This window comes from Agelaius tricolor, unplaced genomic scaffold (genome assembly GCF_023055355.1).
Source record: "Agelaius tricolor isolate 1412-34295 unplaced genomic scaffold, bAgeTri1.0.p SCAF_34, whole genome shotgun sequence".
Lineage (NCBI taxonomy): Eukaryota > Metazoa > Chordata > Aves > Passeriformes > Icteridae > Agelaius > Agelaius tricolor.
In genome coordinates, this window is record NW_027269294.1 from 4,189,199 (window position 1) to 4,207,010 (window position 17,812).

The window sequence follows — 17,812 nt, forward strand, 5'->3', positions numbered from 1 at the left end:
GGTCTCCCCCAAGCCTCTTCTTCTCCAGGTTAAACACCCCCAGTTTCCTCAACTGCTCTTCAGAGTCATCACCATCTCCAGCTCTCCATTGGATGTGGAGAAAAGAACCAAAAGAAAAGGAAAGGGGAAAGAAATAGTTACTCTGAGTCATTCATCTCTGTCACACAAAAAATCCAAGTGCCCATTAAATTAAAGGAGAAAAAATCATTTGTTCCTTAAATTGAAAGATAAGAATTTAACTTAATTTAAAAGTTTTTTAAGAGGGAATGTTAGCTCTGCTCTTGGAGGCCATTACTCACAGCTAGGAATTACATTTTACTGATGGGTGCTCAATACAGCCCACGTACTGCCTTGTTTGTTCTCAAAACTCAACTGCAGCTATTCAATATTACCATAAAGGAGAGGTACAGAATTATCGACCTGTACAAATGAATTATCATCTGCTAGAAATAATTAGATCCAACATCAAATGCAGCTTCAGAAAAATCTTACTGATTCTTCATTGCTTTCCTCCATTCATGGCTGCCTGCATTGTGCAGCTCGCACTCATTAGCCAGTGGCATTTCTATCACCTCATGGGGTGCCACTGAGTGAGCAGAGCGCCAAAGCTGAGGCAGCTCCAGCTGAGGTGTGGATTACTCCCTTCACAGGGCTTATTAGGCAAGGCAATTGGCATTCAGTGCTCAGCCACCACACTGGGGTGGGGACAGCTCCCAGGCAGTTCAGCAGCACCAACCACCCTCTGCAGAGACCACAGGGGGATGGAGGCTCCCTAGGTGGGCTCCAGACCATGAAAAAGTGTCCCTGGAGAAAGGTAATGGCATAGGTTGCCTTTGTTCAGAATGAGGGCACAAGTCACCTTTGGAAAATGTCGGTGTGTCCATTTCATTGTATCCTCTCCGAAAAACCAATGGAAGAAAATCACATCCCCTCTAGTTTCCCTCCGACTCACCTACACAAAGCCCAGAGAACTTCATCTAAACTGCTGCAGCTATCAGGAGGCTCCTGTTTCCCAGACAGAGACAAGACAATTATTCCTCAGGTGGCAGTAGTAGCAGAGAAGTGATTGAGTGACATAAGCCCTAATGCTTCCAGTCAAAGATCTGCTCCCCAGGCTTCAGAGAATGGTGGAAATCTGACAGATCCCTGTGGGGCAAATTGATTTCCAGCTCATCTCAAACAAGATGCTCAAAGCTGAGCATACACGTGGAAGCACAAATGTCGGGCAAAGACCAGAAAAAGAGTCCTTTGTGACACTTCAAAGAATCCTTTGTGTCTCTGTCCCATTGGAGTCTTGTGCCTCATCTCCAGCTAAGTTCAGCCCCAGTGTGCCAGAGGAAAGCAGGAAAGCAGATTCTGTACTACTCACAGCTGAGTGTTCCTGGCCATGACAGGAGAGCCACCATAAGGATTTGTCTTAATACAGTCCCGCAGTGACTAAAGGGAAAGCAGGGGACGCAACTCCAATTACCTCATGTAATTGCAATTTTAAATTGCTGAACATTAGAGCTTGAGTCAAATAATGAATTCCAGTTTCAGTTTGCCTCTGCGTTTTTTAGCAATTTGTTGTTTCCAATTTTCTCAGAAACCATTAGAATTTGCAAGTAAAACAGGAGCACAGACACTGGTGAAACCAGCGCTGCTGTTCTCAAAACAGAAGGACAGCTTTCAATGTACACATGTTAAAATAGCAGCTGTGGAACTCAATACTCATTTACTGCCTGATCAGACAATACTTAGTTTCCGAAGTGTAGGTTACATGCCAATTCCTATTGAAATCATAGTAACATAGAATATGATATTTATAAATTTAACCAGCACTAGATTATGACTGCTGCAGAGTTCCTCAGGAGCATCACAAGCACACACAAGTCCCTCGGACTATCATTTTCTATTTTCTTTGTCACACACAGAACCACTGCCTTTTCCTGGGCCAGCACAGGCTTGCTCTGTACAGGAGGCTGCTTACACGATTTCCTGGCAACCTCTTCTTCACATTTCCTTCCTTGCTCTTGCTTCTAAATGAGCACAGACTTGGTGTACACTCACTCCCAGCCTTCAGCTGCAACAAGGTCACCCAGATCATCTCCTCTTCCTCTACTGGGAGCTAATTTGGTTACCTCAGCTTTAGCCATGAACAAATGCCGTGAGTAACACACCCCCTCTGCTCCCTCAATTTACATCCTGAGTACAAGGCCTCTAGTTCTAAGAAAACACCTCAATTATGTCTTGCATTCTAAAAACTTGTTTATAAATTTTTAAGCTTCCCAAACTTTAAAACAAACCTCCATCCATACTCCAGCTCATGCCAACAACCCATGCATATCCCACTTGCATATAAACTAGGGATTCCACTGAATTCTCAGAGAAACTAACAGGAAAAAAAAGCAGTAAAAATTAAATTATATTTAACTTGAAAGTGAGTATTTCTGATTTTCGCTGGGATGAATTTCCTCATACCATTAATTTTAAGAACATAAATGATGTTTTTTTGCTGCTAAAAATCTTTATAGCAAGAAAGCAACTACTCACACATCTACGATTTCTGAAACTTCTTTGCCTTTGGAACCTACATAACGAAATTCAGCCTCCACTCTGTGTAAAAGAACATCCTGTTGGTAGAGAACAATCAGCTCCCAGGCCCTGAAAGCAGCATCCCTTTCCACAGGTTGATGGATAAGGACCATAACAACCCATGATGCCCATGGGCTGCTTGGCTTCAGCAAAGGGGACAGCGATGCACATCACACCATCCTCTGGCCAGAGTCCTCCAGAAAGGCTCAATGCCTGTTTCTGGGCAGCTGGGGAAATTAAAGGCTTGGGTGAAATTCTCCTATTTTCATCTGCTGGGCTAAATTAGTGTTTTCACTGGTGCTGGCTGGCAGAATTTATATATTAGTACATTTGTCTTGGCACTGCTGGGCAGCAATTGCAAATCTAATTGTGGCCAAAGTGGCTCCAGGGGCTTCTGCACAGGTGTTTTGCTTAATACTAAATCTAAATAAAAAACACACTAGCAGGGACCTGTTCCTAACAACTTGTGACATGCATGCTTTCAAGGAGACAAGGCACAGCCTTCAGCCCCCTCTTCCCTCCAGCCCCTTGCTATTTAGTTCTTCAGGCAGTAGCACTGTGCAAATCAGCAATCATCATCACATCATTTCCAGGTAACAGCTCTCAGAGTTGCCAAGTGCTCAAATGGGGCTTTCCCTCTCCAGCACTACTGACAAGGAAAACCTAATTGATTTGTCAAGCTTTATCTCAACAGGACAGCTTCATTCATTTTCCTCAGCCATGTTCTCAGTAACATCTATGTAGTCCCAGAGATACAACTGTCAAGAATAATAAATAATTCCATTCAAAAAGCCTGACAAGGAACTGAAAGGAAGCCAAAATGCTTCAAAAAGCAATTTAAAATGGGTTTCCTACTCTACAAGGGACACCTTTTTCTTTCAGTAAACACATGAATACACACAACAGGAATTGCCCTTCTAAACATGGGGTAGTGTTTCTCAGTAACCCCACCAGTAGTCTTGAAACAAACAAAACAAGTGCTGGAGTTTTCAGAGCTTGACTCCAAAATTGTGATGCAAAGCACAGCTGTGACCACTAAAAAAAATACTGTGAAGGTGTAAACACTCACTGTTATTCATCCTGTGCTTCACCTCCTCTGTGTAGGCTGAAGGAGTCTTAAATGAACAATTAGCTCATTTATTAACAGCTGTGCATCTCCAGCTTTGCCAATCATATTACCTGATCACAAAGTTATGCTCAGGGAGTTATTTGGTTAGATTTCCAAGCTTTTGCTAGTTCAGGGGAATATGAATGTAGAAGACAAGAGAGGAATAAAAACATGTAACAGTTCCTTTTGCTGACTTTAAAGATGTTTTTGCTTAAACTTTAGCTTCTTCAGAGTCCTGAAAGGCTTTTATGTATTTTAAACCAGCCAGTGATACTCCCCTTCTAGCCCATCGCTGACTGCTTTGCCAAGAGGAACAAGAAAAACCCTCCAAAGAGCCTCCTGTTGCTGCCTTCTCCAAGGTAATGTGAAGAAATGCCCATAACAGGTTTGGACACTTTTTCAGTCTAGCAGGGAATAAAGGCAAATCTCAAACTATTTGCCCACTGACCACTCATCTTCCTCTGGTTTTTGACTGATTCAAATCACACTCATTCAACCAAAATCTAAGGTTTACAAAAAAATTGGGGGTGGGGAACTTTATCCATACTACGTCACAACTTAGTTGTGATTCTCAATACACTCAGAATGCAAAAAAAAAAAAACCAAAAGATCCATTTGGCAAAGAGAGAAATGGAGAAACAAGACACTGAGTACATCCTGTAAATACCACTGGTGCTTCAGCAGTCTATTTTATGGGATGGCTGCAATTGGTTTGGCTGTTTTTTTAAATAACAAATCAACAAAACAATGAGTAAGGAATAAGAGTACAGATTAAATTAACAATTAGAAGAGTCAGTGTGTTTACCATGATGATGGAAGCTACAGAAATGCCTTATTTTAGCTCTTGCTGATTATGAAATAGGATATTCCAACACAGTTAGAAAATTGCTATATTTATCCTAATTTGTTCAGCACTGTCAGTACATTTGTACTGCTATTGAGCCATAGGTATTTCTATATTATTACTGTGGCTAGAAAAATGTGCATGGGCTAAACCTATAGTTCAACAACATGTTGAACTGCTGTGTTTCAGCATAGAAAATCATCTTACTAGTACTTCTTTCTTCCTCAGATTTGCTTGCATAATACTGAATTTCAACATCAAATGGAAAATTGTTGGAGAAGACACAGTGATCAGCCTGAACACATAAGTGGCAGTAAAAACCCACTGAGAAGATCAAAATATTTTCCAGAAAAAATGTGCCAAGTCAAGAAATTTTTAACTCCAACCAGGGCAAGAGGTAAAAGGTCATTTGAGTTTCTTGAATGTTTAAAACCCTAACATTTTTAGAAAGATACAACAAAACCTGCTCGAAATCTTCTGGGGAACATCAGAAATCAGTTCAATGTCCCATCTCAGAAAAAAAAAAGTATGCAGAAAAATGACTGCTGACAAGCACAGGTGCTTATTTGAAATCCCTCACTTGCCTCAGTTTGTAATGTTTGATTAGAGGCTTCTTGACAGCTTCATATTCAGGATTTCAGAGCATTTCACTTCTGATCCAAGAGTATCTGGACAAAGAGTCTTTCATTATACTGCATTCCATACACTTTGTCCAGCTCTAATAACAGCAGATGGAGAGACAGAGAAAGCAATTTTCTGCAGGTTTTAGAACTTCGGAAGAAATTTCAACTGAATTTCATTCTAAAAATGAGTAAAAAAATTTAAGTTGTGCCTGGGAAGACTAATTTTTAAAGTCAGCTAGTTTGTTTCTCAAGCTAGAGTCTCACACTCTTCCTGAACAATTCCTGAAAAATAGCCTGCAACAATTTCCTTTGTAAAAGCAGCATCTTTCTATGATGAAACAGATTTTAAATGAGTACAAAAAAGGGGATGTTAGGCATTCTGCAGAGCACAGGGACAGAAGGACATCCTGTGCACTGCTTAGAGCCATGGCATTGCCAGGAGAATGAACTTCACACAAATCTGAGGAAACACAGATAGACAAGGTAAGGCAAAGCATCAGAGTGAACAAGGAAGGTGTCCTCACACATGGAGATTCAACTCACCTTCTGCTGCCATTTCATCAGGTATTTAAAGATTAAGGCTTTATTTCAGGGCAATTGAGGGTGGTTTGGGCAAGTCAAGAACTTGGAGCAATTTTATCACTGACCTGCAGAGGAAAGACAAAGTCAATCTTCATCTTCAGCTTACTCCTATCCCTGTGTAGCTGACCTCGTCACCTACTCCAAACCATTTTTATTTAACTATAGAGGATTCCTGCTCCAAACTAACATAGCATGAAAAAACAAGTTAATGTGAAGTAGTGTACTCTGCACTAGCAATTACAGAACTACTCCTTATCTTTGGGCCAGCTGCAGCCTGAATTTCCCATATCCCTCCCACTGAGCCTTGAAGCCCACATTGCTGTGGCTCTGCTTTCAAAATCCTGTTTCTTTGTCCTTTTATGAATTTAGAATGCAGTTATTAAAATATGAAAAATATTGTCTTCTTTACCACATAAAATAGGTCAAAAGAGTGAAACATTAGCAACTCATTCAAGTATTTCAGTGAATAGCTCATCCAACCATGATTTTATGCAGTTCTTAGGCACCTAATCATTTCATAAAAAGTTTTCAGTATAAAATCTGATTGACAAGTCAATCTTACCTTAAAGAGACCTTAAAAAGCTCAGTCTTCACTGAAAAATCAGAAGTATCGTTCAGTTTACATAAAAAGCTAACAAAAGAAAATCTCTTAATACTAAAAGCCTGAAGAACTGCACACCTTATCCATTAAATGGAAAAAACAGCCTAACATTTATTTATTCCAAGAAATATTCCTGTTGAGTTTATCTTACTGCCTGAAAGAACCTTTCAAAAGGTACTCACCCCACAAAAGAGCAAATCCAGCTTACCTAATAGGTAGGTAGGTATTAAGGAATTAGCATTTTTGGAAGGCATAAAAATTGAAAACCAGCAGTAGCCTCTAGACTTGATTTAAGCTTCAGCTCTCTCGGAGCACACAGCCTTCATGCCTGAAGCAGACTTGCAATCTCACGCTAGCACAGAGCAGACAGGATGCAAAATCCACCACAGCCTGGTTAGGTTTTACTTCACAAATAAGTTTTCAATAACTCACTACCTCCATCTCCTTTCGGTCTATGAGATGAATGAGAAAGGCCATTTGAGTTGCATGGTTGTTGACATCACAAGGAACTTGGCAATTGTAGATTCTGCATTTGTAAGGAAATAAAACTGCCAAATGCAAGGAGGTAGAGAAAGCAGCAGATTTTGGGGGGCGGGGGCAAGGTTGTGTATAAGTGACTGTAGCCACGTTATTGTCTCTCAAGAGCTGATAAATTCTACCACATGCATGCAGCATCAGCCAGTCTGCTCATGTTCCTGTTCACCACTGCTGCCTAAAACATGGAAGCTGCATAGGCAGTAAGATCCCCAGAATTCATGGCCCAACTGTGAGCTTGGGAAGGATTCGTTTTCTGTGCCCAGGGCTATGATCAGCTGTACATATTATTCCTGACATGTATTTCTGCACCCTGTTCTTAAATGCTTCAGACCCTGACGGATTTCAGTCTTTCAAATGTCCTTCAGTCTTTCAAATGTGATTTTCCTTGCTAACATTTCTGTATCTTTACCTTTGAAAAGTCTGAGGAAGTCCCCTCTAACTCCCCTCAATTTAAGCCTGTTCATCCTTGCTTTACCAAGAGCAGCTAGGCAGAACAAGCCAGTCCCTTCCACACTGCAACAGTCTGCAATTAGATGCAAAGGATGGATCCTCTAAATCCTCTCTTCTTCAAGCTGAAGAACATCCATTTGATTCATCTTTGTCACAGGACATGTTTTCACACCGTCAACAATGCTCTTTTCCTCCATCTACACAGTCTTCAATTGTTGCACAGCTTGCTTGGATTTTGGTAGCCAAATGCTCTAGGATTTGGTACATGATCTACTAGCACAAGCCCTAATTGAGCAGAACAACTCACTCATCTCCCACCCAGGCTAAAAATCTCATGCACATGCCTCAACAGCATTTTTCTTTTTAGAGTACTCCCTGGAAACTGCCCTCCATTTCTGTACAAACACTCCACAGCCAGCTCTTCCCATGCCATTGCTATTCCTAAGAACTGTGCTGGGAATTTGTACCTGTTGATGAATTTTTCTTCTTTTCAGACTACACCACATGTTTGAAAAGACCATTCCAAACATACGCTGAGCTCTTTATTCTCCCACATGCTTGTGGCACGTACTCCACATAGTGTGCTCAGAGGATTTGAACAATTCAATCTCCAGTTCCTTGTCCCAATCCTTAATAAAAGTCAGATGTGTGATACCAGGAACATACAGATTCAACCCCTCCATGCATAATCAGAGAGGCAATTTGGCATGTACATTATTACTCAACAGTAGTGAGATTTTACCTCCTCAAAAAATAAAACAACATTTCTCTAACATTTTATAGTTTCAGCTTTTGTACTCTTTTTTATTTCATTTACTGAGCTACTGCCTTATTGTGTAATTCCCTACTTTAAAAAATGCATCACTGATACAAGGCAGCTACAGTAATAATTGTTGAAAGATAAACACATTTATTTTGAGAAACTAGTTTCTCATTGACAGTGAAGGCCATTGTTTAAGAGTAAGAAAAACATCTCATGAAAATGCTTCTCATCTCCAAGCAAACTTACTTTTTTATTTCACCTAAGAACTGTTTGTCAAGAATCTTTATATTCCTCTAAGACTCCCTCAAGGTTATATCACAGATGTTCAGAAATTAATTGAAAGTAACAGGAACAAAGTAGAGAAACCTTTTGCTCCTGGAGGTGATTTTTAAGCAGCAGTTAGCTCTCATAATCTCTGTGCACAGCCAGAAGCAGGGGCAGGCATGGCCCAGAATAATTTAAGCCTCGCAGTACTCAGAAGGACTGAGTTTGATCCAGCCTTGAGAATCCTGCAAAATAAGTGAAGGAACAGCAGGCTTCTCTCAGGAGCTTGAGACAGAGGAGAGCATTTCCTGGATGTGACAGCCTGGCTGCTCTCCTGCCAGTGGCCCTGGGGAAAAGGGCTGACACAGCTGTGCGAGCCCCACACCACCTGGGAAGCCCACCCACAAAAGGTGGGGTCTCAGAGCACCACTTCCAACCTTTTAGGGCATTGGTATCACCAAGGCAATGATAAAAGCCCTACCAGAAAGTTCCAAATCAGATCAGATACATCCATATTTTATTCCTCGCCCCTCTGCTTCTGTGGTGAGGAGCAGCAGCTGTCTAAAGCACCATTTGGCAGCACTGTCCGGCAGTGGACAGGCAGCACAATTTCCCATCTGACTGGCAACAAGAAGGCAGCTCTAGCACACACATCAGCCAACCAGACAGAAGGCTGCTGCCAGCCCTTTGTGGCTGAACAGGGAATCACAAATCAGGCCAACAAGCTGCTGCTGGAGAGACACCCCAGGCAGCCCTAGGTCCAAGTGAGGCATGGGCCCAGCTGTCAGCTGTGCAAGAAGGGAGCCCACTGCACAAGCTTCTCAGGAGGAAAACCAAAGCAAGTCTGTATAGTTAAAGTGATTCCACTGGGAGAGAAAAAGTTGGGATGCATGGAAAAATCACAGTGGGAAAAATCACATTTCTATCACAGATGCCTGTGGTGGTGTTCACAGGGATCCCAGGATGAAGGAAGAGATGAGAGTCTTGACTCCATGTTTCAGAAAGCTGATTTATAATTCTATGATATATATTATACTAAAAGAAAATTATATATTAAAACTATACTAAAAGAATAGAAGAAAGGATTTCATCAGAAGGCTAGCAAGGAAAGGAATGATAATAAAAGCTTTTGACTGACCAGAGAGTCTGAGACAGCTGGACTGTGATTGGCCATTAATTAAAAACAACCACATGACACCCATCAAAGATGCACTTGTTGCATTCCACAGCAGCAGATAATTATCATTTGCATTTCTTTTCTGAGGCCTCTCAGGAGAAAAATCCTAGCAAAAGGATTTTTCATAAAATATGCCCATGACAGATGCCCAACATACCTTAACAAGCTCTAACATTAAGGAGAGAAAACATCTGAAAGCCAAGTACCAAAGCTCTGATCTCACTGCAAGATGTCTGAGAAACTGTGAAGCCCAAACAAAGATGAGTCAGATTTAGAGTCTCAGGTCTGTTAGGTGCCCTGAGAACTGTATTCTAATGCTGGCTATACTCTGTGTTAAACAAAGCTCTCAACATCAAAGTGAACTTTGCAAAGGCTACTAAAGGGGCTGTCACCCAATGAAGGGGTTTGTAATGGTCATCTTAAACACAATAAAAGAGAGCTAACATTAAACACAGCAGCAATATCTTTTTTCTCAAAGGGGAGAGATATGGTCATTTAAAGTAAGAGAGATAAAGATAAATAGGTATCTGTAAATGTATGGAGACTGGAAAAAAACCCTGGAGGTCAGAGGCCTCTTATTTACCTAGATCCCACTCAAACTTTCAGAGTAGTGTAGTGCCAGTCACATGAGACACAAGGAGAAAGGTCCCTGAAAATGCCCAGAACATGTGCAGGAAATGACTGTGAAGCACAGATTTTGGGCTGACTGGGACATGGTGTGACCAGGAAGAAGACCCCCCGACTGTAAAAATTTGTGTACTAACTTTATACCCAGAAAAACCCAGTAAAGATGAAGAAAAGGAATTAAAACCTCCAGCTTGCTATGTACTGCTGGCTTTCCTTCCTTTTCTCTCATAGACTAACAGCTTCAGTTCAGAAGACCTTTTGCCCCTAAAATTGAAGTGCAAACAGGTGAAGAAAAGCAACTAAATTAAACCACCATGCCTCGGATATTTTTTTTCCTCTTAATACGATTTGGCTGCTGGTCTGTACAATTGAGTCAATGTCAGTGAATGCTGTAGAGGCTGAGTCACAGGGATCAGCCAGTCACAGGCAGTTTCTGCTTGAAAGGAACATTTAGTAAAATCTCACCTTGTATTGGCACCTTTTCACAAACCAAATACAATCTTACAAATAAAGCTAACTGTTATTCAAATGCCTTTACTTCATATCAAGACAAGTCTCCAAATATTCAGAAGCTGTTTCAAATCATTAAAATACACAAATAGGTTTTGGCTACTAAATACCTGATATTCGTTTAACAAGGTAACAAAATATATTTTTTTCTCTGCTGTCCACAAATCAACTTTCACAGCCACTGCAACAGGCAAACTTCCTTGGGATAGAGCCAAAACAAGCAAAAACAAAGCAAATTGTTTGGAAAACCAGTTCTGTAATCCTGGCTTACTTTCATTTGAGCTGTGCAGTCATTGACAGACTGCTAATAACAACTAAAAGGTCTAAAACAGGATCCACTTTTTCATAGCTGCCAGCACATTTGCCTGCTGTGACTTCTCTCCTAATAACTTGTCCTGCCACATATTTATCCCCCTAAACCATATGTCATGATAAGAAACAAGACTGCACAACTCCAGGGTAAAAAACTTTGAGTCAATAGAGAAGCCAACGTTTTTGATGGCTGACAAGTCAGGAACCCCCAGAAGTTGCAGCTCAGCTTTATGGCTGCTTTTTATATTTTCCGGGCTGGATTACATTGGAGGGATTTCTCTTGCTCCTTTGGGCATGCAGAGCACTGATCACTTAGAGTTTCATTCAGGCATCTCTCATTTGCATAGCCCACATTTATTAATCATACAGATTTTGGTTTCCCTCCATCTGGAGACACAGCAGGCTTGGCAAGTCCCCAGCAAAATGGCATTTGCTTTCCTGGGGCTGGGACCAGAGCTGCAGAGGCTCCCTTAATTAGGGAAACAGTGACAAACCCAAGCACATGCTGGAAGCAGTAGCCAGTCTGACCCCATTGCCAGCCATGTGCCACCACTGAACTCATTCCTCCTGCTGTCTCAACCCCAAAGGGTCCTTTGTACCGCTCTGAGTCTCCAACATTTTGAAAGAAACTCAAGCAAAGCTCAATACAAATCGTTGCTCCTCACAGTCAAACACCCTACAATGTCTTTTTTGGATCAGTTGACCCACTTATCATTAGAATGAAATTTTCAAGTGACATGCCACATCTCATACCACAAATGCAGTTTGATTCTCAAACAACTTGATCCAAGCACCTTCACTTTAGATGCTCTGGTTTAATGACATGATATTTTTTTCCAAGAGACTGTAAAAGTGAAGCTAAAGAATGAAAACACTTGATTTTTTTCCTTCCTTCTGAACTTTCACACAGACTTACAAAAGAACAAAGTGCAGAATTTGGCTGATGGCGTATCTGAGGAAATAGCTCCCAGGCCAACGTCACAGCTCCACTAACTATAATGGGTTCATAAAGAGTTCTTGGAAACCAACAGCACTATTGCAGTCTGTGTCCAGGTATAAAGGTCTCTGAGCTGCCTTCAGCCTGGTAACCAGAAGCAGATTGACTGCTGCAATAATATTGCCAAACAGATTTACCTGCATTGAGCTCTGTGCTGGCAGAGCCACACTGCCTGCCCATGTGAAGAGGCTTCAGCATCTGCTGAGGAGCCAGCAAGCTACTACAGTAGTTTCTGAATTTCTGGCTCATTTTGAAAGGAAGACCATCTATTTTAATTATAATTTCAAAAGGCATGCCCTTGTGCAGGACAGCACTCTGAAATTCTTATGCACACACTTGAACTTGGGATAGCTGCAGTTTTAATCTGTTTAGGGATTGATTCAGCTAACACTAATCATAACAGAAGTCAGTTGATGCTTGCAAAAGAACAACATAGGCATCCACCATCTGAAATGTTTCCTCTGGAGCAGTATTTAGCAATATTTTTCCTCCTTTCCTTTTTTCTCTCTCCATATAATCATAGTCCTCAGTGTCATCTCTCAATAGACTTTGTTCTTACCACCTCAAGGTGCCTTACCTTTTAAGTGGTGAAGCTCCAGTCCTTTCACACTCAGTATGCTGCCCTTCTGGAGTCCCTTCTTTTTCCCACAAGCAGAAAACTGTTTGCAGTGAGAGGCTGATTACAGTATTTCCAAAGGAAAAAAAATCACGTTATTACATTTGTCTGAAAATTTGTTTCCCTGAATGTTCCAGTCTGACTTTTCAGACCACAGATGTTTGAAACCTTCACAAACTCTACTGACATTGCTCACTCCTAATAGGATTTCACTATTTCTAATGTGCCCTGTTGCTGTTTTCACGCCTTGTCTTTGGGTTTCCAGCCAATTATTCTACCAACCTAAGATTCCATATTGGGTGGTAACTCCAAGCCATACAAGTCTTACCTGTCTTCACTTGGAAAACCTTCTGTCATTCCTACAGTCACTTTTTCCATAATTCTGTTTGCTTCTCCCAGTTATGCTACCTTCCCACAGTCCTGCTTATCTGACTTGGTATCTCTAAGGACAAATACCAATTTGCTTTGCAAAATAAGCCAGGAGCCCACATTTATCATGTGCTTTTATTTGCTGCTCCTACCCCTCTCCCTCCCACCCCCACAGCACTCAGCAAAGCTGCTAATGCTGTGCCACATAAAAAGCTGTTTTTCTTTAGCTAAAGTATAAAATGAAGAAATCTGCTGGGATCCAATTTGTCTCCTGCTGGGCAGAATGTGGACCTCCGGGGGAATCTGAACTGCACCAGTTCAGATGGTGCATTTACCACCTCAGCATCCCCCACAAAAGAATTGCCTTAACTGCACATCCCTTCAGGACAGCTGCAAAGTTGATCAGCTTCAGTTCTGCTGTTGCCCTGAGCCATTTCAGCTCCAGCAAGTGCTGGGCAGGCAGGTAAAGTGTGACATCCAGCAGTGCCCTGAGTTTGAGCGTGTTCGGTTGTCAAGGCAATTAAAGCTGAGCACTGAGATGCTAAACGTGACAACGGGATGTACAGGAAACAGTCTGTGCCTGCTGGCTGTGCTGGGGGGTACAACCCCCTGGGGCAGAAATCAGGGAATCAATGGGAAATAGCTGCATTTCACGGCCAGGTCCACATGGCACCACAGGAGACATTAAGACTGTACCAACTAAACTAACCCCAGGAAAGGGAGATACAAGTACTTGCATCATGGCAGCTCTTACTCTAATTTGGCTGCTGCTTCAGCCATCAATGATTTATCTTTTTCTGACCATAGCAAACCAAGATCTAGTTTATTATCTAATCCATCTGAAAGAAAAGTTTAGGGCCTTACAACATTAAGTACTTTACAGTATTGGAAAGTCTCAGCACTATCTTTCATTGATTTTACTTCCTCAGATATTTTTCTTGATATAAATGCACATTTTATCGCACACTCTCCAACACTGCAGGAACAAAACTCTCCATGGATTTAGCAGACTCTTCCTTTCATGGGGCTCACAATAGCATTTCACTGTATTGATAAAAATAGGCTCCCAAAACAGTCTCTCTGCTTAAAAGCACATTACTCTCCCAAATTCCATGTTGTAAAGGGCACAGAAACTCACAGCTAAGGGTAATGGCCATGCAGCTTCGTATTATATTCCTCACTAAAGGGAGAAAATTCAGTGATTTTGGAATGTTTTTAAGTTTTAATTGTAAAATATTGTGAATGACAAATTCTTGTAATTGAAAACACTATAGCAGAACAGTACTAGACTGGCCATATATTCAATTAAAAGTGGTGTTTTGCACATAATTACATGAAAAATAGTTTTTCAGTGATTTGTCAACATTTATCTTGCTCAATTTTCTTGTTTCTCTGAGCAAGTTTTTTTTCTGCTTTATTATGCCACATGGATCTAAAATTTAGAGATATAAGTAATTTTCTATCCATCCAATAACTGAAGAAAACTAATCCAATGTAAAACATGGAAAATTAATTAGAAAACAGGATAAATCTTACCTGCATTTTACATATTGCTCCTCAAGTTAATTAAAATTCATTCTACAGTAAGAATGAAACTGGCCTTGATCTTTGTGCAAGACGTATGGAAGCCCTTGCATTGACAGCCATTCATATTACACTTTCTAGTAAAAAGAAAAGCAAGGAAAAATTTCAAGAGTAACTAAGGGTGACTAAGTGTTCCCATGTGTCAGCCCTCTGTTCTTGGGGTTTTATCAGTGGGAACCATCTACAGCTGCTGTTTCACAGCTCCCACTAGTCTGCTTGTAGAGCTGGGGCCCCCACACTTAAAAACTGACATTGAGTCAGCAGATTTATTGTAAACAATAATGAAAATTATTCTGTTGAAAAATATTCTGAAAATGATCTTTTTGAAAGCTTACCAGTTGCCAGAAGCAGGGCTCGAGAGCATGAAGTCTAAACAAAATACAAATTAAAAGTAACTTCTGAAAGATGGTTCCTTAGCTATATTTCAAAATCCCACCCATAACAGAGCTTTATACAACAGACAATCCTACTGGGGACTGCTTCCTCTGTTCTCAGGGACATACAATTACTACTTGTACAAATCATTCTAAGAGCATCAGAAAATGCATAAATGATTTATACCACTATTTAATGAAGAAGCTCAAAAAACATTTTTTAAGAGTTTATGACATTAATGTATGTTCTGTAGCTGAGCTGATGTGATAAAAATAATTAAAAAGAAATCAATCACAATGCAGAGATTACCCAGCTCAGATAATAAATGCCTTAAATTCTTTAATGCCATTTGAGAAAAGCATCAAGTAGATTACAGATAAATTAGAATTCATTTCACTGAAATTTACCCAAAAACTGACATAAGGATGATCAAATTCTGTAAGTTTGTAAGAAAAAGTACAACTACTAATGCTGTATGTAACTGTCTGGGGCAACATCAAAATGAACCCTGTGAAGAGAATAACTGGCTACTCACAGAAATGCAGCCACCAAAAGCAGTTTTCAAAGAACAAAAAGCTTACTCCATCCCATTAGTCCAGGCTATTTCAACCCTCATTATAGTCATGGAAACTCAGCCCATAACCACTAAGGAAGCCAAGAACTACATGAGGATTTTGAGAATTCCATCTTCAAGGTTAAATTTTTTTAAAAATAAAAAATAAAACCCAAGAAAAACAAATCACAAAACCCCCTAACATGATCCACCACAAAATGTACGCCTTATTTCTGAGTAACGATGTCAGAACAATTATTTTAGTACTTTACCAGCTTGTGATTGTCAGCTGATAAATCTTTGTACTTTTTAATAACCATTTGAGACATTTTTGTTCAGAGATAAGTGGTGATTATCTGCACTCCAGTTATCACATTTTCATCTATTTTTTTTCATCATACATTTGAAATGTTAGGGAATTACAGAAAGTAATTGCTAAACAAAAAGTACTAGGGCTGTATTTAAGCTATCTTAATCCTTTCTATCACAGAGGGATTCTATTATATTGCTATAGAAGGAGCTGAATTTGTCTTCATGACTGGGTTCAATTCAGGTTTATCTGTTTTACTTCTTGTGACTCATCTTGATGTTGCCATACAGAAAACCACAGGGCAGAGTGAAGTGACACAGCCTGAGGAGCGAGAGTTTGCTCAGTCACAGTCCCTCTGAGGGAATCAGGGGATCGGCCCCAGGTTAATTTCAGTAATGTTTTTGCAATAAGTCAGGTAGGAAGCCAGGCAAAACGCAGGAAGTGACTGAAAACTTTCTTCATGAAGTGCACCTAAATGATCTACTTAGGGAAATGTCCTAGTTGCCTTTTTTCTAGTTGTGCATTCATCCTATCAAGGGGGCTTGGGGGGCAATTTTTTTTTGTTCTCTTTGGTGAGGGGGAGACATTTGGGATTTGGTGGAGGTTTTTCCTACTGTTGAGATTGCTTTCAGAGACAACTCCAGTACTTGCTTATTCACAAATAATTTCTTCCTGTAATCTCTAACCTGGGCTCTGAGAAGAGCTGTGGTACTGTTGAGAAAGCAGAAACACTTCTCTTTAAAAATCAAACCTTTTCTCCAAGACCTAGCAGGGCTAAGTGATTTTTTTTTTAAATTTCTAAGTCAAAGTGTAGAAGAAAACACTGCTGCAGAAATAAGATAAGCTTATCTTGAATCTCAGAAACCCAAGAAACTGAAGTGTATGAAGAGAGAGGGGAAAAGCATTTCTGTGACATGATTTGGCATGATTCTAGCTGCCCCTTGAGTATCATGGCACAAACAGATGGGCCTTTCCTCCAACACCACCCCTTCTGCAAAGAACACAGCTGAGAAGCCAGATAATATTTCTGAAAACAGGAATTCCAGGGAATCAGGTACTCAACTTTATCTGGCGAGCAAGAGATAAAACCATGCATTCAATTCCATCTTAAGGAAAACTTATCTGCTTCAGTGGTTAAAATTGTAATTTTAAAGCTTGCTGATGATACAGATATATTTCACATTTACCCAGGACAGCATTTTCTGTTCCCCCTTAATGCATAAAGGAAATACTATCTCCCGTCTTAGCAACAAGCCATGCACCTATTTCCCATGACATACATATTTTTCTTCAGCAGCTTACAAATCTCTGGCAATATTAGTAAAGGCTTTGGAAGACAGTGCATTCCAAAAATTTTAGAAATAAAAGGCAATTTGATTTGAAATGTTCTTTTACAACAGTGCTGGCACTCTGCAATTCTGGTCATCCATACCAAAAAAATAAAAAGGAATCCAAGCTAAAATGGTGAACAGGGGTGGAAAGCAGAGCAGCCACCTCACCAAGAGGACAGTTAAAGATTGCCCTTGTGCCATCAGCCTGGTACGTTAGGGACTGGGAGGCAGGACATGACTGCTTTCCACAAGCACATTAAATCCTGTGAGGAGTACGTGCTGCTCAAGATGAAAGAGGATTCCCAAGAAGTGGGCATACAGTGGTAACACTGTTGAGTCAGGGACAGAAAGAAAAAGACTCCAGTCTTCAGGTGGATCAGAAGGCTCAAGAAGAATCTTTACTAGCAAGAAGCAGCGAGCTTTTATAGTCTCACTTGCTAAGTGGGACTGGATTGGTCTCAAAGTAGAAACATCTCACATTATTGGTGGCTATGACTAGCAAGCCGCAAAGAACCATAATGATAAACAATGGTTACAGAAAGAGAGAATAATTTTTGATTTTTTTCGTCTAAGATTCCCAGGCACAGCCTGGGAGAAATGGTCTCTGTTCTCTCTTTGACTGAACTGACAATGTCGACACAGTGGCTGATTTTAAACTGAAAATTAGGAGGATCAGTAGAGCAATGATGTCCTGGGACAGTCAGG

At 40.6% G+C, this 17,812-nt stretch overlaps 1 long non-coding RNA gene across 5 annotated transcripts in view; it reads right to left on the reverse strand.

Annotated features, from left to right (window-relative positions):
• The window catches only part of LOC139602449 (uncharacterized), a 30,132-nt gene extending 17,096 nt beyond the window's left edge, over positions 1 to 13,036 (reverse strand). For 4 of the 5 annotated variants that reach the window (XR_011683220.1, XR_011683221.1, XR_011683223.1 and 1 more), the window contains exons 1-3: positions 12,914 to 13,036; positions 12,547 to 12,645; positions 5,693 to 5,796 (exon numbers count right to left, since the gene is read on the reverse strand). This is a non-coding gene — a long non-coding RNA (uncharacterized lncRNA). The remainder of the gene's footprint in view (positions 1 to 5,692; positions 5,797 to 12,546; positions 12,646 to 12,913) is intronic. The other variant, XR_011683224.1, reaches the window with a different exon arrangement.
• Between the last annotated feature and the right edge of the window lie 4,776 nt (positions 13,037 to 17,812).